General features: G+C 42.8%; 1 protein-coding gene across 3 annotated transcripts in view; it reads left to right on the plus strand.

Annotated features, from left to right (window-relative positions):
* The first annotated feature begins 17,439 nt into the window (after window positions 1–17,439).
* PPFIA3 (PPFI scaffold protein A3) overlaps window positions 17,440–21,728 on the plus strand; it is a 159,885-nt gene continuing 155,596 nt past the window's right edge. For 2 of the 3 annotated variants that reach the window (XM_075328207.1, XM_075328205.1), the window contains exon 1: window positions 17,440–17,591. The gene's annotated coding sequence lies outside the window, so the exon portion shown is untranslated. The remainder of the gene's footprint in view (window positions 17,592–21,728) is intronic. The other variant, XM_075328206.1, reaches the window with a different exon arrangement.

Here is a 21,728-nt window from a genome sequence, read left to right on the forward strand (position 1 = left end):
GATCCATCGCCATTTTTACAGCTAAGAACAGAGAGGCTTAAAGAAGGTGAACCATATTGGATATATACCCTAAAATCCCTGGTCCCAAGAGGCTTTTTGCAAAACTCCTCATCATCTGAACTTTTATCCCTAAATGTCTTGTCCCAGGTATCTTACAGTATTGTATGCCCTTTACAGACTGGCTAACTGGAGTCTATCATTGTATGTTACTCACAGTAAGGTATTACAAAACCAACTTTTTGGCACGGGGACTTTGGATAGTGGGGAATCGGGGCCCCTAAGCTGTCCCTCAGGCTACGGGATCCTACACTATCCCTAATCTCAGGGATACTCCTAATGGTGGAGAGGCCTGAGTCTCCTTCCTGGCCACTCCAGATCTGATTCCCCCTCCACCATGGGAGAGAAGGGACAGGAGTGTGTTGAAGCCCCAGAAAAAGACAGACAAGGGAAAACCCCAAACTCTGTCACACAGCATGCTGTAACGTCCACACCGGCGTCCCCGCATGCTTCTGTCCCCCTCCCCCGGTGGGGACATCGGCTCGCTCACCCATCTGTCTCTCCTGCGGTGGCCGCTCCGTTCCCATCCCATGCTACTGTCCCCCGGAGGCTGCGTTCTCATCGTAGGCTTCCTGCTTCTGCTCTAGGGGTCACACGGTCACACCCCCTTTCTTAAAGGGCCAGCGTACCCTTAACCCGGAAGTGCCTCTCAAGTCAGTAAAAACAAGGAAGCAAGCTACAAAACAACAGGGGTAAACTCCACAACCACACCAAGCAATAAGCCCAACTAAACACAACTTTCACCAGAGAGCCTGGGACACTACACCTCACAGACCAAAATAGAATAAACTATAGCTGGCATAGGTAGAATGATTCAACCAGCATAAATAGGAGGGGAGCAGATGTGATTGGCCTCCCCACAAGATGTGATTAAAGGAGAAAGCAGACTAGCAGAGATTTACTCTTGCTAGCGTACCTATGAATCAGCACACAGCAGGTTGACAACTGAGTCAGCCTGTATTGATGCCAGACACTAGAGAAACCATCAGACAGAGTTTCAGAATCTGCAACCTGAGTTCAATATTGCCATGACAGTTGGCGAAGTTTGTGCAAAACTCCTCGGCGCAGCATGTTGCAATGCCAACCTGGAGTGCATTTTTTTTCTCGTGTATTCCCATGCACCCTTTCCCACCCTTGTATACAGTTCCTGATCGCAGCATGAGCCAAAATTAAAAAGTCTATGGAGCCTCATTCTGAGCTATCATTCGAAGGTTCCATATCCTTTGATCCACTAAATCAAGGTATGTCGTGGAATCCGCTGAACTATGTCGGAGCTGGAAACTTTGTTTTGTAATAAAATAGTGGGACAGTGTCTTGTATTTATTTCTCTCTATTTATGTTTTTCATTTTTCTATTTGCGGACTACGTCAAAATCCCTGGACTGTGTCGGCTCTTGATGCCAGCTGACACTACACAGCTGACACCAACCTTACTAGCGCTGTTGGGAAGAGGCAGGTAAAGTGGCAGAAGTGGCGCCTTTCATGTGATGTGACAATTCTGGGGCGGCTGTGGGCTGCTATTTTTAGGGTGGGGAGGACCAAATAACCATGGGCCTCCCCAGTCTGATAATACCAGCCCCTAGCTGTCTGCTTTACCTTTGATGATTATCAAAAATAGGGGAAATCCCACATAATTTTTTTTTTAAATTATTTATCTATTAGATTAAACCAGGCTAAAAACCTTTTAGTGCCACATGAAAGGCACCAAGGGTGCAAGTGTATAATATGTAGGGGGGTTGTGACTTTATATATCTGTAGGATATCTATCTATCCATCTATCTATGTATCTATGTAACTAGCTATATCTTTATATTTTTGTATGTATGTGTATAAGTGTTGGTGTGTATTAGGACGTAGGTGGTTATAATGTTTTTATAAGACGGTGATGGTTACAATTATGCATGATTTTATACCACTATAATCTGTAATAATAAACTTGTTTCTTTGCTTTGCTTTCTTTGCTTTCTTTGCTTTGTTTCTACTAACTTTATTGAGACAACAATGCATGCAATAAAAATGCACCAAAAAAGCATGCAACAAAAAACTCGAAAAAATGCAAGGAAAAAAAAGCAAGTAAACAAACCTGCGAAATCGGTGCAGAAGTTCTGCAGCGTCAAAACGTCAACAAAAACGGATTGTGAGAGCTTAGTCTCAGTGTCTGCTCGGCTTATGAGCGCTGCGGCTTCTCCATTGTCTCCGAGCTTGGTGCTTGGAAGAATTTTAAGTGTGGAAACCAAAAAATGTCCTAGAATTGGAATGCATCCAAATGATGTAAAAAAGAGAGCTAAAATACGGCCACTGTTGCCATTAAAAAGAAATCAAACACTCAATATTTCCCTTGTTAAAACATAACTTATAGGATTTACAATGGTGCCAGGCCAACCACTGAAACCCAAAGAATAAATCTGGCTAACACACTTTCCTAAGTCATTTGCACTTTTGGCCCATGACATGATTTGTAACTTTTTTTTTTTTGCTGCAGTTTACAGCAAAAACTTTTTAAAGAGCTAGGGTCTGTGCACATGTTGCAGTTTTGTTACAAGGTTTTTGTTTCCTGCTCAGATTTGTCACAAAACCTGAAGGATTTCCTACTCAGAGCAAATTGAATGATATTCCTGAAGTCTCATGCACGTTACTTTTTTTTTTCTTGCACATTTCCAGAAGATTTAACTCTGCAGCATTTCAATTCTTTCATCATTTGTTGCTGCAGATTTCACCCTAATAATATGTAAAAAATAAAAAGAATAAAAAACGCATGTAAAAAAAAGCATCAAAAACACATGTAAAAAAAGTGTCAAAAAACGCATGTAAAAAAAAATGCATGTAAAAAAACAGCATGAAAAAAGGGTCAAAAAACGCATGAAAAAGGGTCAAAATGCATGTATAAAAACGTCAAAAACATGAAAAAAAAAAGGATAAAAAAAGCATCAAAAAAGGTAAAAAAAGCATGTTAAAAAAAATGCATAAAAAATGCATGTTAAAAAAGCATTAAAACACATAAAAAAAGCATCAAAAAAGGTAAAATAAAATTCATGTAAAAAAGCATAAATAATGCATGTAAAAAAGAAGCATTAAAAACACATATAAAAAGCATAAAAATGCATGGAAAAAAGCATAAAAAATGCATGAAAAAAGGGTAAAATAAAGTATGTAAAAAACCATAAAAAAGTGTCAAAAACACATCTTTTTTGATGCATCAAAAATGCATATACAAAAGCATACAAAAGCATGGAAAACAAAGCGTCAAAAACACATGGAAAAAAGTATTGAAAACACATGTAAAAAGCATAAAAATGTATGTAAAAAAAAGCATAAAAAACGCACGTAAAAAGCATCAAAAACACATGGAAAAACCATTAAAATGCATGTAAAAAAGCATTAAAAACTCATGTAAAAAAAGTATTAAAAATGCATGTAAAAAAGCATTAAAAATGCATGTAAAAAAGCAATAAATACGCATGTAAAAAAGCACGTAATAAAAGCATAAAAAATGCATGTTAAAAAGATGTATATAAAAATAGCAACAAAAAGAGAAATAAATATCCTCCAAAAATTAAGTATTACTTACAGCAAAGATGGGCTGCAGTTGTACATCGCCAGGGCCAAAAACGAATACTCTACCAGGATACAGCTAAAATCCCACTAAATGGAGGCATCACAGGTGCAGGAGAAGCAAATCACACACACACCTCCAAAAAATGGAGGAGGATATTGCTGGATGATAAAACTGCACAATGATGGCGTCACCTAATAGGGTGCGGGCTTTTCTGCTAGTGTGAACAGTGCTCTATGCAAGCCATCAGTGTGCAGTTTTATCATCCAGAAATCGCCCCCTCCATTTTTTGGAAGTGTGTGTGTGTGATTTGTTCCTCCTGCCCGTGATGCCTCCACTTAGTGGGGGCTAGCTGTATCCTGCTGGAGTAGTCGTTTTTGACCCGGGCGATGTACAACTTCATCTTTGCTGTCTGTAATGTTAAAAAAAGTGTTAAAAACACATAAAATGCATCAAAAATACATGTACAAAAGAAGCATGAAAAATGCACGTAAAAAGCTTAAAACGCAGGTAAAAAAAGAATAAAAACGCAGGTAAAAAAGTGTCAAAAATGTGTGGCGCCCCTGAGTACATCAGAGTGAACTGCATCCTTTCACCCAGGGTGCAGGGCCTACCCCCATGGTACTAAGAAATCGGTGTCATTACTATCAGCACCACAAATCCCAGTCAACACTTCACATCATTACCTGTCAGACACACCAGTCGGTTGGTCTAGCTGGAAAAAGGCTACCCACCTAGGGGTCAAGCAGACTGGTGGGAGGGAGGAAGCGAGAGAGTAGTGAGAGCCCTCAAAGAGAGAGGAGCTGGGGAGAGTGAGCTCCTGGGGAGTTAGACCGAGGTTGGGTCGCAGACGGTGGTCCAGGAACAGAGGAGTCGGGGACCGGTGGAAGTGACATTTGAAAAGCGTGCGACCTACATAGTCTAGGAGGACTGTCGGCACCAGCAAGCCCAAAAGAAACTGACCAGTGCCGAGCACGACGGGGTACAGGACCCTAGGTCAGGAGCCGATTCAACGTCCTGGCAATTAACCTGCAGAGGAAGGGACCTTCAGGGACCTTGCCACAGAGCTCAGAGATTGGGGGATCAGCACAGCGTGGGGGATAGGGTTTTCCAGGGAAAAAGCAGCCCACTGAAGTCCCAAGTGCCAGCCCTCAAGAGCACAGCTACACTTCACATAGTGAGAGGGGCCCCAACAGCTTCAAGCCACGGGGCCATAAACAGACAACTAAATTGTGCACGGAGGCGGCTCCGGACTATCAAGTGACACCAGTGGGAGCGGATACCTGGACGGGCTCCCCTGTAGTGACTGTGGCACACAGAGAACTTGGTTTACCTACGGAGTGTGTGTTGCCTTTATAATCCTCATCCAGCACAACGACTACCCACAGTGAGTACCCTGATCCCCTGCACCCTGCTCTCCCAAACAACCCCCAAAACCCCTGAGCCCGGGGCCTTCCCTACCTGTGGGGGGACTAACATCAGGCTGCTTAACTCCATCTGCCCCGGTACTCCTTACAGCAGCGGCGGTACTCCCATTACCTCAACCCACAGGTGGCGTCACCAACTTCTCCCCTGTAAATACCCCCTTTTCACAGATCAAAGTGTCCGCCAAACCGGGTCTGGGCCCCTCGAGCCACCACGATCCCGGATCCGAGCAGCCCGACCAACACCGGGGTGGTACAAATGCATGTAAAAAAGCAAAAAAAACACGTAAAAAAATGTGAAAAAAACATGTAAAACAAGCATGTACAGTATAAATGCATGGGAAAAAAAGCATAAAAAAAACATGTAAAAAAAGTGTAAAAAATGCATATAATTGTTGCTTTTGTTTTTTCCTGCCACCATATCAATATTTGCAGCAGCTGCAAATACTAAATGAGTGCTTATTAGTGTTGAACGGACCTGGATCTGCAAAATCCGGACCCGCACGGTTTGAGAGCCCGATCCGAGTCCGACCAGTACCCGGGATTCGAGGTGCACGATCCGTATCCATTTCTTCTCCTCCTCCTCCTCCTCCTCCTCCTCCTCCCTCTTCTTCCCTCTTCCCTCTTCCCTTTCCATCTCTCTCTCTCTCTCTCTCCCGTTCCCCATTGATTTGTATGGCCGCGGATTCTGGATCGGATCCGGACTTTGGCGGCAACCCGATCCGGATCCGCCGGACCCGGATTATGACCGATCCGCTCAACTCTAGTGCTTATATCTAACCGTCATTTGAATTTATTTTTTTTTTTTAATCAATAATGCACATGAAAATAAGAAACTCTGTAATATATCTTATCAGAAAAGTCTGCTTCTTTCTCCTCCTGGACAGATCTTTCACTCTATATTCTCAATTCACAGGTAAAGTCTGTATTGAGTGAGTGCAACCCCTACCCATTACTTAAAGGGAACCTGTCAGGCCCAATATGCACCCAGCACCATGAGCAGTTCTGGGTGCATATTGCTAATCCCTGCCTAACCGTTCCTGTATACACTAGCATAGATAAAGGGATCTTTAGAAAAAGAATTTCTAAAGATCCTTTATGATATGCTAATGAGCGCTGGGACTAGTCCCAAGGGCATCACTTCCCCTAACTAGTCCGCCCTCTTAGCATGTTAGCACGCCCACAGGGGTGTAGTCTATGTATAGAGCTGGCTAGTGTGAATTTAATAGTAAGATCTATTCCATTCAGAAATTTATGAAAACTCTCTAATTCACATTGCATGCCAGTCCAAAGGAGGGAGACATCGTCTATATATCTCCACTACTTCAAATCCTTCTCAAAGTGGTGGGACACATAGATAATGTCCTCCTCCAATGTTGCCATGACTATACTATTTTTTAGTGCACTTTACACTTTATGGTTAAATTTGATATATGCACTGATTTGATACATGATGTATGACTTTTTGTTATGCATATGATAATGTATACACTGCTCGTAAAAATTATATTTGTACTAATTATGTATGAATTGTATAATGAGATTATTTCACTATATAAATATCTCCTTCGCTTATATATTCACTGCTTTAGAAAGTGTCTATTGAACTGAAACGTTGTCTGCCACACTATGGGCTAATAAAGGTTATGTTTTTCTTACATATTAGGAGTGCCGCAATCCTTATTTCTCTCTCTCGCTAAATATAAATATAGTATATATATATATATATATATATATATATATATATATATTATAAAAGAAGATTGCCAACACCCTGACACTGAGCTGCTGCAGCACGGTGGCCAAGACCATACAGCGGTTTAACTAGACAGGATCCACTCAGAATAGTCCTCTCCATGGCCGACTAAAGATGCCTGAGTACAAGTGCTCAACATCATATCCAGAGGTCGTCTTCTGAGAATAGATGTATGAATGCTGCCAGTATTGCTTCAGATGTTGCGGGAGGATCCGCCTGTCAGTGCTCAGACCATACGCTGCACACTGCAGAGGTTACAGGGGTGGGGGGTCTGCCTATTAGTGTTCAGACCATACACTGCACACTGCAGAGGTTACAGGGGTGGGGGGTCTGCCTATTAGTGTTCAGACCTTACACTGCACACTGCAGAGGTTACAGGGGTGGGGGGGTCTGCCTATTAGTGTTCAGACCATACGCGGCACACTGCAGAGGTTACAGGGGTGGGGGGCAGGGGTGGGATTCAAATTTTTAACAACAGGTTCTCTGTAAACACCGCCCATTTGAAAACCACACCCATTATGGCCTCTTTCACCTGCAGATCCCATCCCATTATGGCCTCTTTCCCCTGCAGATCCGATCCCATTATGGCCCCTGTCCCCCTGCAGATCCCATCCCATTATGGCCTCTTTCCCCTGCAGATCCCATCCCATTATGGCCTCTTTCCAATGCAGATCCCATCCCATTATGGCCTCTTTCCCCATACAGATCCCATCCCATTATGACCCCTTTCCCCTGCAGATCCCATCTCATTATGGCCTCTTTCCCCCTGCAGATCCCATCCCATTATGGCCTCTTTCCCCTGCAGATCCCATCCCATTATGGCCTCTTTCCCCATACAGATCTCATACCATTATGGCCTCTTTCCCCTGCAGATCCCATCCCATTATGGCCCCTTTCTCCTGCAGATCTCATCCCATTATGGCCTCTTTCCCCTGCAGATCCCATCCCATTATGGCCTCTTTCCCCCTGCAGATCCCATCCCATTATGGCCCCTTTCTCCTGCAGATCTCATCCCATTATGGCCTCTTTCCCCTGCAGATCCTGTCCCATATGGCTCCTTTTCCCATATAGCTCCCATCTTATGTGGCCTCTCCCCATATAGCCACATATAGCTTCCATCTTAATGTGGCCCCTCTTCCTATATAGCCACATTTAGTTCCCATCTTATAAGGCCTCCTCTCCCCATATAGCCACATATAGCTCCCATCTTAATGTGGCTCCTCTCCCCATATAGCAACATATAGCTCCCATCTTAATGTGGCCCCTCTCCCTATATAGCATTCTCATCTTAATGTGGCCCCTCTCCCCATATAGCGCTCCCATCTTATGTGGCCTCTCCCCATATAGTCACATATAGCTGCGATCTTAATGCGGCTCCTCTCCCTGCTCCCTGCAGATTCGGCTCACTGAGCGCTTACCTGCTGCAAGCACCGGCAGCTTCTCCTGTGTCCTCCGTCCTCCTCCGCGGCTCGTCTCTGCACTCTGACGCTGACAGACGGCAGTAGGAGGAGCTACCTCCTCACACTGCCGTCAGCTCTGCAGCGTCAGTGAGCAGACAGGCTCCACTGTACCCGGAAGTGCGGCGTGGTGGTACGGGGATTCATTTGTGCTAGTGTTTTAAAGAGACACTAACACAAATGAATACAGGGAACCGGGTCGCCGGAGCTGTTTCTTGCCGGTTCTGGGAACCGGCTGCTATTTTAACAACTGGTTCTCCAGAACCGGACAGAACCGGCTGAATCCCACCCCTGGTGGGGGGTCTACCTATTAGTGTTCAGACCATACGCTGCACACTGCAGAGGTTACAGGGGTGGGGGGGTCTGCCTATTAGTGTTCAGACCATATGCTGCACACTGCAGAGGTTACAGGGGTGGGGGGGTCTGCCTATTAGTGTTCAGACCATATGCTGCACACTGCAGAGGTTACAAGGGGGGGCCTGCCTATTAGTGTTCAGACCATATGCTGCACACTGCAGAGGTTACAGGGGGGGGGGGCCTGCCTATTAGTGTTCAGACCATGCGCTGCACACTGCAGAGGTTATAGGGGTTGGGGTGTCTGCCTATTAGTGCTCAGACCATACACTGCACATTGCAGAGGTTACCGAGGTGGGGGGTCTGCCTGTCAGTGCTCAGACCATACACTGCAGGGGTGGGGGTCTACCTGTTAGTGTTCAGACAATACACCACACACTGCAGAGGTTACAAGGTTGGGGGATACGTCTGTCAGTGCTCAGACCATACACCACACTCTGCATCACATAGGTCTGCATGGCTGTCATCCCAGAAGGAAGTATCTTCTAAAGATGATGCATAAGAAAGCCCACAAGTAGTTTACAGAAGACAAGCAGACTAAGGACATGGATTACTGGAACCATGTTGTGTGGTCTGATGAGACCATGATAAACTTATTTGGTTCAGATGGTGTCAAGCGTGTGTGGTGGCAACCAGATGAGGAGGACAAAGACAAGAGTGCCCTGCCTACAGTCATGCATGGTGGTGAGAGTGTCATGGTTTGGGGCTGCATGAGTTCTGTCGGCTGTCGGAACCACGAATGCAACATGTCCTGTGACATACTGAAGCAGAGCGTGATCCCCTCCCTTCATATTCCAACATGATAACGACCCGAACACCTCCAAGACCGCCACTGCGTTGCTAAAGAAACTGAGGGTAAAAGAGCTAAACTGGCTAAGCGTCTCCAAACCTAAACCTTATTGAGCATCTGTGTGGCCTCCTCAATCAGAAGGTGGAGGAGCGCAAGGTCTCTAACATCCACCAGCTCCGTGATGTCATCATGGAGGATGGAAGAAGATCCAGTGGCTCATGTGACGCTCTATTGACCTCCATGCCAAGAGAGTTAAAAAATAATGGTGGCCACACAAAATATTGACACTTTGGGCACAATTTGGCCATTTTCACTGAGGGGTGTACTCACTTTTGTTGTCAGAGGTTTTGACATTAAAAACTGGGTTTTCAGTTATTTAGAGGGCACACCAAATTTACACGGGTTTTCAGACATAGTCTGATGCTTTCTATTGAATCTGTACTCAGATCTGTGTACTACTGTCTCCTGAGCTGTGCACTTCTCTGGGGGTCTTTTGACCGATCAGTGGGTTGCTTAGGACTCCAACCCTCACCAATCTAAAGACTATTAAAGTGGCCACAAATCATAAAAGTACTGACGAAAGTAGTAAGTTGAGAATCGGACTGTTGACCTGGTCTGGAGTGGGTTGTCACCAAGTTAAGGAGGTAGGAGGTCTGGAGATGTTTTAGGGTTAGGTTCCTGTTCATGGCTTCTCTTAATATATGGTTGGAAACCTATGCAGAGATTCCAACAGAAACCCCAATGCAGCGCTCACCTGTGAGAACCAAAGGAAATCAATTGTTTCCAACATTTAGCCAAGTGAAGGTCACTCTATAGGAGAGACATCTTCAAGAATGCAAGTGCCGAAAGTCTGTGTCAAGAAGCAAATCACTGGTAACATTGGAGATAGGGGTGTAAAGATCGTCATTGCAGAGGGTGTGACCGGACACATGCAGGAAGGGGGCTCACTGACCCCAGCGACTATTTCGAAGGACGCACATTTAGTTGAAATGTAATGCAGTACAGTGAGCCGCCGGGTCCCTGCACCACAATACACACCGCTGGCCAATCAGAAGCCAGAAGTGGTGTGCCATTCCTAGGCAGCACATATGTTAGAGAACAGCAGCATAACTGGAAACGATATTACAGGAAGGGCGTAGGAAGGAGGACAATATACCAGGAGGGGCACAGGATGGAGGACATTATACCAGGAGGGGCCCAGGATGGAGTACATTATAACAGGAGGCACAAAGGATGGAGGATATTAGACCAGGAAGGAGCCCAGGATGGAGAACATTATACCAGGAAGGGGCCCAGGATGGAGGACATTTTACAGAGAAGTGGTCCATGACGGAGGACATTATACAAAGAAGGGTCCCAGGATTAAGGGCATTATAGAGAGAAGGGGTCCAGGATGGAAGACATTATACAGAGAAGGGGCTCAGGATGGAGGACATTATACAGAGAAGGGGCTCAGGATGGAGGATATTATACAGAGAAGAGGGACCAAAATGAAGGACATTATAAAGAGAAGGGGTCCAGAATTGGGACCTTTATTACCAGAAGGAGCAAAGGATATTGGAGATTATAACTGCAAGTGGCTCAGGATAGAGACCATTCCAGGAAGTGGCCCAGGATGGAGGACATTATACCAGGAAGAGGTCCAGGATGGAGGACATTATACCAGGAAACTGCCCAGAATAGAGGACATTATACCAGGAAGGGGCCCAGGATGGAGGACATTATTCCAGGAAGGGGCACAGGATATTGGCGATCATAACTGCAAGTGGCTCAGGATAGAAACCATTATTGCAGGAAGTGACCCAGGATGAGGGACATTATATCAGGAAGAGGTCCAGGATGAAGGACGTTATGCCAAAAAGGGGCCCAGAATGGAGGACATTGTACCAGGAAGCTGCCCAGAATAAAGGATATTATACCAGGGAGCAGCCCAAGATGAAGGACATTATTCCAAGAAGGGGCCCAGGATATTGGAGATTATAAGTGTAAGTAGCTCAGGATAGAGAACATTATTTCAGGAATGGGCACAACATTAGGGTCGGGAATGACATTAGTATTGGACAGGGAACATTATTAACATTATGGGGGGACATATAGGTCTTTATAGGATTTAGAACGCTAAATATGAAGGGCCCATATATCTGACCAACACATTTTGAACCGGAACCCATTGCACTTTAGATATTTCACTGACTGGAGAACAGAAAGGCCAGATTAGACTTTGGAGAAAGCATCTTAAAAAGCCATCAAGTTCTTTAGAGAAAGAATAAAACAAGCGTAAGTTGTATCAAGATGATGGGAAAAAGACCAAGAAGAAGCAGCGGATGCTCGAGATCTGCAGCATACTCGATCACAGGTGATGGAGGCAGTGGTGTGGGCATGTGTGGCGCCAGGAGAACTGGGTCACCAGTGATTTCTGATAATGTGCCCATAGGTAGACGTAGCAGGAGGAATTCTGAACCATACATTATGTTCAGCTCCAATTTACTCAAATTACAAAATTGGTTTAAAGTTTGTTTAAAAAACAAACAAACAAAACAATTCTAAACTCTTCAGGACCTTGTCATCTTCCGTTTGCGTTTTTTTTTTGTTACGCCGTTCACCAATCGGATTAATTTATTTTATATTTTGATAGATTGGACATTTCTGAATGAGGTGATACCAAATATGTGTATTTTTTAATACTTTTTTTATAGTTTTATTATTTATTATTTTTATTTTATTATTTTATTATTATTATTATCATTATTATTATTATTTTATTTTATATTGTATTATTTATTATTATTATATTGTTTATATTTTTTTTATTTATTTTATATTTTATTATTATTTATTATTTATTTATTATTTTCAATGGAGCAAAAGTGGGGGATTTCTACTTTTTTAAAAAATATTTTTGAAAACTTTTTTCTCACTTTTCATTGTTTTTACTAGTTGAAGTTGTGATCGTTTATATAGAGAATGCAGGATTCACCATTTAAAATAGGTGATGGTCACAGCTCACCTCCTCCAGGGACCTCTGTGCAGGGAGCGGAGGAGGTGAGCTGTGACAATAGGACAAAAATCCTGCCCACAGCTCACTCCCATAAAAGTTAACATTATCAGCAGGTTTTTGCTATGTAATCTGACAGCAGATGTCTGGGCAGAGACCCTGATTCCAGAGATGTGTCACTTAGTTTTCAGGGTGCAGCAGTTGTGATAGGATCACAGTTTTTTCTACTATGGATCTAGCTGTTCTCTGAATGCTGAGCTCTATATAATTCGCCCTCACCACTGATTGGCAACTCTCTGTCTCTGTATATTACTGGGGACGAGGAACCTAGTCCTTTCCAGCCACAGCCCAGTAAGTGACATCACTGGATTAAGGACTTCAGCCCCTACACTATGCTGCTCTCAGAATACATAGCAAAAACCTGCTGACAAATTCCCTTTACTAAAGAGCTCAAGTCTGTATTTTCTTAGGATCATTGTGGCTGCTGTAAAACAAATATCTCAATGGTGTGAATAGATTCCAATACTGAGGTTCCTCCCATAAGATGTGGGAAGACCCCTAATTTATAAGCTAGAGATCTCTCCAGGGATCTATGGGTCAGGGGGACTCTAAGCGGAGTGTCCCTTTACTTATGTCTGGCCATAATACAAAATTAAATATGTACTAGTATAGTAGATGGCTCGATTTTAGGGACAGACTGCCCCCCCCCCCCCCCCAAAAAAAAGTTTATAATTCTATGGGCATCCATCGCAGCCACAGATCCAAGCACACATTTTTAGCTCTACCCAACAGGCGATGCCCAGTATTACCAAAACGACTACTTTCGTTCAGAAACAGCGCCACTCCCAGCCATAGGTCACATGTGGTATTGCAGCTCCATTCATTTGAATAGGGCTGAGTTGCAATACCAGACACAACCACAAGGGGGTGAGGCTATTTTTTTTAAATTTATTTATTATGTTTTAAAAAAAAGCAGCCTTTTTTTTTTTTAAATTCTGGACACCTTTAACCCCTTGTTGACAGGTGCAGGTGCATGGGGCCAGAGGCCGATCCTGAGCAATGGTGCCTGTGTTTTACAGTCCAAACCTGCGTTGAGCCGCCATTTAACCCATAAAGTGCCTCTATCAATCAAAGATAGCAGCAATGAGAGGGGGGTACCAATGGGTCACTAACTTGGTTTGGTATCGCAGTGATTGTTTGTCCTTTGCACAGCACAATATGTTGTAAGAACAACCTCCCCTCCAAAAAAACCCCAAATATTCCATATTCAATTTTGCAATTTTTTTTAAAAAATAAAACGAAATTAAAAAACAATAAGGAATACAAACATTAAATTTTGCAAATTTTGTAAATTTATTTTTTTTTTTTAAAAAAAAAAAAGTCAATTTTGCAAATTTAAAAAAATAAAATAAATTAAAAACAATTAAAAATAAAAACATCAAATTTTGCAAATTTTTCAAATAAATAAAAAAAATCAATTTGGCATTTTTTAAAAAAAAAAAAATAAAAAAAATAAAATAAAACAATTAAATTTAGCTAATTTTTCTTATAAAAAATTACAAACAATAAAAAAAAACCATCAAATTTTTCAAATTAAAAAAAAAAATCAATTTTTCAATTTTTTTTAAAAAGATACATTGAAAACAATAAAAAAATAAATGTTGCAATTTTTTTAAATAAAAACACTAAAAAAAAATCAATTTTGCAATTTTTTAAAAAATAAAAAAATTAAAAACAATAAAAAAATAAACATCACATAAATTTAAAAATAAAATCAATTTTGCTATTTTTAAAAAAATAAAAAAATAAATGTTGCAAATTTTAATAAAAAAAATAAAAACAATAAAATCAATTTTGCAATTTTTAAAAAAATAAAAAATAAATTAAAAACAAAAAATAACATTACATTTTCAAATTTTGAAATTGTAACAAAATTAAAAATTTATTTTGCTAATTTTTTTTAAAAATAAAATTAAAAACACTAAAAAAACCATTAAATGTTGCAAATTTAAAAAAAATCAATTTAGCAAACTTGAAAAAAAAAATAAAAAAAAACAAATGTTGCAAATTTTGTAAATTAAAAAAAAATATTGCTAATCTTTTAAGAAAAAAATAAATAAAAACAATAAAAAAAATATTATATTTTGCAAATTTTTCAAATTAAAAAAAAACCTGCAATTTTTTATAAGAAATTAAAACTAAAAAAATATTTTGTACATTTTTCAAATAAAAAAACAAACAATAAAAAAACATCAAATTTTTCAAATTAAAAAAAAAATCAATTTTTCAATTTTTTTTTAAAAAGATAAATTGAAAACAATAAAAAAATAAATGTTGCAATTTTTTTTAAATAAAAAATAAAAACACTAAAAAAAAATCAATTTTGCAATTTTTTAAAAAATAAAATTAAAAACAATAAAAAAATAAACATCACATAAATTTAAAAATCAAATCAATTTTGCTATTTTTAATCAAATAAAAAATTAAAAACAATAAAAAAATAAATGTTGCAAATTTTAATAAAAAAAATAAAAACAATAAAATCAATTTTGCAATTTTTTAAAAAATAAAAAATAAATTAAAAACAAAAAATAACATTACATTTTCAAATTTTGAAATTGTAACAAAATTAAAAATTAATTTTGCTAATTTTTTTTTAAAATAAAATTAAAAACACTAAAAAAACATTAAATGTTGCAAATTTAAAAAAATCAATTTAGCAAACTTGAAAAAAAAAAAAAAAAAATAACAAATGTTGCAAATTTTGTAAATTGAAAAAAAAATATTGCTAATTTTTTAAGAAAAAAAAATAAATAAAAACAATAAAAAAAAATATTACATTTTGCAAATTTTTCAAATAAAAAAAAAGTGCAATTTTTTATAAAAAAATTAAAAATAAAAAAATATTTTGTACATTTTTCAAATTAAAAAACAAACAAAACCCCCAAACAATAAAAAAACAAACAAAACCCCCAAACAATACAGACACAAGTAGTCTGGAATGAGCCCGTGTTCACACCATGTCTGTACAGAGCACATGTTCCTATAGATTGTGCAGTAATATACCCGGATCACTCCATTAGAGCCCCAGTCACATGCAGTGCACAGGGTGGAGGCTCGCAGTGCTGCCTGCCTCCTCCTTGGCAGTGCCCACCTGCCCTCCTCCCTGCCTGCCATCCCCCATACACCTTCCCTTTAAGCAGCCTCACCACGCTCGGGATGACATCATCCCTTAAATTTGATCCCGCCTCTCCTCTCTTCTGATTGGCAGATGGGCTCTCTTTACACACCTCTCTCGCTATTCGTCCAAGTCTGTGTCATTCAGACACTGTAGCCACGCCTCCATAGAGGTTTGCGGCCTCTCGATTGGCTGAGCCGCATGTCCGTCAAACCCTCAGAGGGCGTGGCCTGGGTGCCAGGGCGGTGCGGCTGCTGGGCTGGTAATAGGGGTGATTTCTGTGCACCCCGTTGTTTGGGCGATGTGGGCGGAGCGGGGTGTCAGCTGGAAGGGATGATGGAGCTGGAAGACACCGGCTTTCCTTCCCTTGTCGCCGGCTACCGGAGCTGCTGCAGAGCTGGGACACCTGCATCTCCGCTCCATAGCCTGCAGCTCTGACCGAGACTGGAGGAGAAGAGGTAGGGAGCGGAGGAAAACAAGAGCCCAGCATCCAGATACCCAGGATACCCAGGGCAGAGGAGGGGACAGAGGGACACAGGGGGGGAGAGCCAGGGGAACTGGGACTATACTGGGAATATACTGAGGATAAGAATACAGGATCCAGGGGTGAGGAGCTGTAATAAAGGGGTGAGGAGCTGTAATACAAGATCCAGGGGTGAGGAGCTGTAATACAGGGGTGAGGAGCTGTAATACAGGGGTGAGGAGCTGTAATACAAGATCCAGGGGTGAGGAGCTGTAATACAGGGGTGAGGAGCTGTAATACAGGGGTGAGGAGCTGTAATACAGGGGTGAGGAGCTGTAATACAAGATCCAGGGGTGAGGAGCTGTAATACAGGGGTGAGGAGCTGTAATACAGGGGTGAGGAGCTGTAATACAGGGGTGAGGAGCTGTAATACAAGATCCAGGGGTGAGGAGCTGTAATACAAGATCCAGGGGTGAGGAGCTGTAATACAGGGGTGAGGAGCTGTAATACAGGGGTGAGGAGCTGTAATACAAGATCCAGGGGTGAGGAGCTGTAATACAAGATCCAGGGGTGAGGAGCTGTAATACAGGGGTGAGGAGCTCTAATACAGGGGCCAAGAGCTGTAATAGAGGGGTGAGGAGCTGTAATACAGAATCCAGGGGTGAGGAGCTGTAATAGAGGGGTGAGGAGCTATACTAGAGGGGTGAGGAGCTGTAATACAGGGGCCAAGAGCTGTAATACAGGGGTGAGGAGCTGTAATACAGGATCCAGGGGTGAGGAGCTGTAATACAGGGGTGAGGAGCTGTAATACAGGGGTGAGGAGCTGTAATACAGGATCCAGGGGTGAGGAGCTGCAATACAGGGACTAGAAGCTGTAATACAGGGGCGAGGAGCTGTAATAGAGGGGCGAGGAGCTGTAATACAGAGGCTAGAAGCTGTAATACAGAGGCTAGAAGCTGTAATACAGGGAGAGAAGCTGTAATAACGGGCTAGAAGCTGTCTTGCAGGGGAGAGGAGCTGTAATACAGGGGCAAGAAACTGTAATACTGGGGTAAGGAGCTTTAATACAGGATCCAGTGGTAAGGAGCTGTAATACAGGGGCGAGGAGCTGTAATACAGAGGCAAGGAGCTGTAATACAGAAGTGAGGAGCTGTAATGCAGCGGTGAGGAGCTGTGCTACTTGGGTGAGGAGCTGTAATACAGGAGGATGCATTCTAATATAAGGCCCTGGGGGTGAGGAGCTGTAGCACAGGGAGTGGTGTCACATAAGGTTTTGGGGTGAGGAGCAGTAATACAAGGTCTGGGGAGATACAATGCGATGATAGAAGCTTCTGTGCTGATACATTGTATCAAGCCGAGGTCATGTGATCAAAGCTTTAGGGAGGGGGGTACCATGTAATACAGGGGGGGGTAGGTGTAATATTGAGGCTTTGTAACATAGAAGGACCAGGTATAATGGGGGGGTCTTATTAGGGGCCTCATACTCCAAGACTGAGGGGGTCCCTAAAGAAGAAACCCCAGACACCGGCATCACCATCAGGAGAGGCCCACCCAGAGGAGAACAGGTAAGGTAAAAGGGTGGGTGGATGATTGACAGCACCTGTTCAGTAATGGAGGCGGGTCCCGCTCCTCCTCCAGCTGGACCGGGTACCACTCCGGGTGACATCTCCCTGCCTTCTACAATGTCTGCCATCACGTTGTTAACCCTCTCCTTGCTGCTGGCTCCTTTAAACGCTCCCCTCCCAGTAATATATTGTGCATGTATTGGCATCTTTATGGGGATTCTGATCTCATTCGGAAGCTTTTCCATCAGTCCTCATTCATCCTGCACCTGCCTTTTTTTTTTTTTTGATCAGCCCACCCATTTGCAGTTTGTCTTCCATTCCCCTGAGTGGTTTGCAGGCCCTTCCAGCAGTGAAGGGATTAATGGAGCATTATCAGCTGCCCTCTCCCATTTCTGCATATCTTGCCTTGCTACTGCCTGATCACATCCTTCCCTGACAACCAGTGTTGCAGCCCTCCCCCCATTTATGCCATTGTATCCCATCCTTTTTATGTCTGCAACATTCTCATCCCTCTAGTATCCTTTTCCCATCACGATGGCTACTTTTATGGCTTTATTTGTCTTTATTTTGTAAATAAATATTTACTATTTCAATATTTCTACATTCCATTCTTATGGTTTCCACGTTCCTAGTTCTTCTACAATGTAGCGATTCTTATGTGTTCCACATTTCTTATACAAGGTAGCATTTTTGGAATATCTTCCATTAATTTTAATACCATGCATTGCTCCTTATACATCCTCATCTGTATGTAGCGCCACCCTATTCTGTAGCAATGTACAAAGGTTTTAGGCACAATTCACTATTAAATATATGTGTATTGTGTATATATATATATATGTACATATATATATGTATATATATATATATATATATATATATATGTGTGTGTATTGTGTGTGTGTGTATATATATATATGACACATAATGCATCTTCATCTGTATATAGCTGTATAAGGGTCTTAGGCACAATTCACTATTAATATATGTGCATGTATATATACAAATATTAATAGTGAATTGTGTGTGTGTATATATATATATATATATATATATATATATATATATTTATATTTATATACAGTATATATATATATGTATACACACACACTATTAATACTTGTATATATACATACACATACATTAACAGTTTGGGCGTCTGAATGAGGGCAGTCATGTGCCAGTTTGACCCTCTATATTCTTTAATAGTTCTTTGTTTTGTTTTTGTTTTTTTTTGGGGGCGGTTCTGGTGGGGGGTGGGGGGGGGGTTACCTGCCAGGTATCTCCAAATCTGGCCCCCTCTGGCACTACCTTTGCCCTTGTTACAATGAGGCCAGTCACGTGCCAGTCAGACCCTCTATATTCCTCAATGATTTTCTTTGGGAGTTCTGCATCTGACCTCCCGGGCATCTCCAAATCTGGCCCCCTCTGGCACTACCTTTGCCCTTGTTACAATAAGGTCAGTCGCGTGCCAGTCAGACCCTCTATATTCCTTATTTTTTTGGGGGGGGGGGATTCCACATCCGACCTCCCGAGTATCTCCGAATCTTGCCCCCTCTGGCACTCCCTTTGCCCTTCTTTAAATGAGGCCAGTCATGTCCCAAGTCAGACCCTCTATATTCCTTAATGTTTTTTTGGGGGGATTCTGCATCTGACCTCCTGGGTATCTCCTAATCTGCCCCCCTCTGGCACTCCCTTTGCCCTTCTTTCAATGAGGCGAGTCAGACCCTCTAAATTCCTTATTGTTTTTTGGGGGGTTCCGCATCTGACCTCCCAGGCATCTCCGAATCTGGCCCTCTCTGGGACTCCCTTTGCCCTTGTTACAATGAGGCCAGTCACGTGCCAGTCAGACCCTCTATATTCCTCAATGTTTTTTTTGGGGGGGTTCCACATCCGACCTCCCGAGTATCTCCGAATCTGTCCCCCTCTGGCACTCCCTTTGCCCTTCTTTCAATGAGGCCAGTCAGACCCTCTATAATCCTCAATGGTTTTTTTTGGGGGGGCGGGGGGGGTTCTGCATCTGACCTCCCGGGCATCCCTGGATCTGGCCCCCTCTGGCACTCCCTTTGCCCCTATATCCATATATGTGTTCTCTACCGGCCGTCTAGAAGGGAAGATGTTCTCTCCAGACCTAAGTGACTTATAATATAAATGGATTATTAGGCACGAGGCGATAAACATATGGCTGTGAATGGCTGCACCCGCGTGCAGGAGGAAGACGGAGGCCCCACACCAGCCGCCTGTTAGCTCCATATTGCATCAATGGGCGATGCTGGAAATTGCATCCGTCCTTCTATGAAAGAGAATCCCCTCTCCTTTAAGACGGCCTATTCCTTCACGTCGTCATCGATCGCTGCCATTTATTTCAATCTGGATATCATGCTCTGATTTCACGTCGCTCCTCCGTAGTCTGGATGCCGGCATTACCTACAATGACCCCGCCATGTTCCTGATGTAACGTTACTCAGCCCCAGCAGATTAGTGATTGGACGCAGTCGGGGGCCGTCATTTACTTGCATGTATATGTGGCTTCCGTATACTCGGCCTCTGATAATAATGCCTATTGTCATTTTATGTTTTGGTGAAAAGACCAGTATTGATTCCGTTTTAGTGTGTCACCCAACTTTCCTACAACCCTGAAAGGCAAATCTTATCCAACAATCCTCATCACTGTACCTCTAGGGTTGGCCTCGCATGTCCATTGTCCCCGGTCACGGGCTGCGCTGTCCAGGTGCCGCGGAGCTCACAACCCAATCTGATTTGATCAGGATATCCTGTGTCATATTTATGCTTGATAGTCCATGGAGGCCAGGATTACCTGCAGTGACCCAGACATGAGGCTCCGGGTCTGGACGAGGCTGCCGGACGTGTAACACTTGCCTTCAATATTGCTCCAGGCCTTTCATCATGTACACATGCCAGCGTCAGTGCCCCCAGAATACAGCCAGACTGGTACAGTGCCCCCATAATAGAGCCAGACTGGTACAGTGCCCCATAATAGAGCCAGACTGGTACAGTGCCCCATAATAGAGCCAGACTTCTACAGTGCCCCCATAATAGAGCCAGACTGGTACAGTGCCCCATAATAGAGCCAGACTGGTACAGTGCCCCATAATAGAGCCAGACTTCTACAGTGCCCCCATAATAGAGCCAGACTGCTACAGTGCCCCCATAACAGAGCCAGAGTGCCCCTCTAACAGACCCAGACTGGTACAGTGCCCCCATAACAGTACCAGACTGGTACAGTGCCCCCATAACCGTACCAGATTGGTACAGTGCCTCCATAACAGAGACAGACTAGTACAGTGCCCCCATAACAATGCCAATTGCAAAGCTCCTTAAGCAGAACCAGGCTGCAACCAATGACCCAATAAGAGGACCACCCACAGTGCCCCCCTACAGAACCAGACTGAATCTGTTGCAGAAATCTTTATAGCTACTATATTCTTTCAAGACTTATACCTCCATTCGAAAGCTCTTGGGCTGCCAGTCTAATGTATATGGGGGTCTCCAGACTTTCCCCCGACATGATGAAGGATCCGGCACGTTGGATTTCCAGTGGCTCTTATAGAAAACACAGGGGGCACTCATCCGAACCAAGAATGGGGGAAAAGAGATGCCCCGAGATGTTTGGCTAAGGGATATTTATGGGGGGCTTTAGCAGCTGTCAGGTGGATCTGCCCGCAGAATAAAAGGATCAGGTGATTCAATTCCAACCTCCCAATTTTTAACTTTCCGACATCCTCTATCATGGGGGAGTCTGCAGTCCCCCATATCTCATCAGTTAGTAGTTTTGGCCAACTTTTATCTAAGGTTTATGAGGCCCCTTCGGCTTCGTTCACACACAGTGGATTCATTGGAGACTTTTCTGCACCTCTCTTGTACAAATAAGGGTTTTTAATAATAAAAAAAAAAATGTAGCACTTGCTGCAGGATTTTAAGCAAACCTTGTTATGGGGAAGTTGGGCATCTGCCCCAGATTCTAGGAGGGTGCCGGCAAGCCTCTTTGGCCACAGTGTGAACCTTTGCCCCAGGTGAAGGAAAAGAGGTTGAGAGGCAAAGAATTCTTCCACTGTATTCTATAGGGCGGCAAATCTGTCATCGCTTTCCCTAAATGTTTACAAATCTGCTTTTGGT

Source organism: Anomaloglossus baeobatrachus, chromosome 11 (assembly GCF_048569485.1).
Source record: "Anomaloglossus baeobatrachus isolate aAnoBae1 chromosome 11, aAnoBae1.hap1, whole genome shotgun sequence".
NCBI classification, from domain to species: domain Eukaryota; kingdom Metazoa; phylum Chordata; class Amphibia; order Anura; family Aromobatidae; genus Anomaloglossus; species Anomaloglossus baeobatrachus.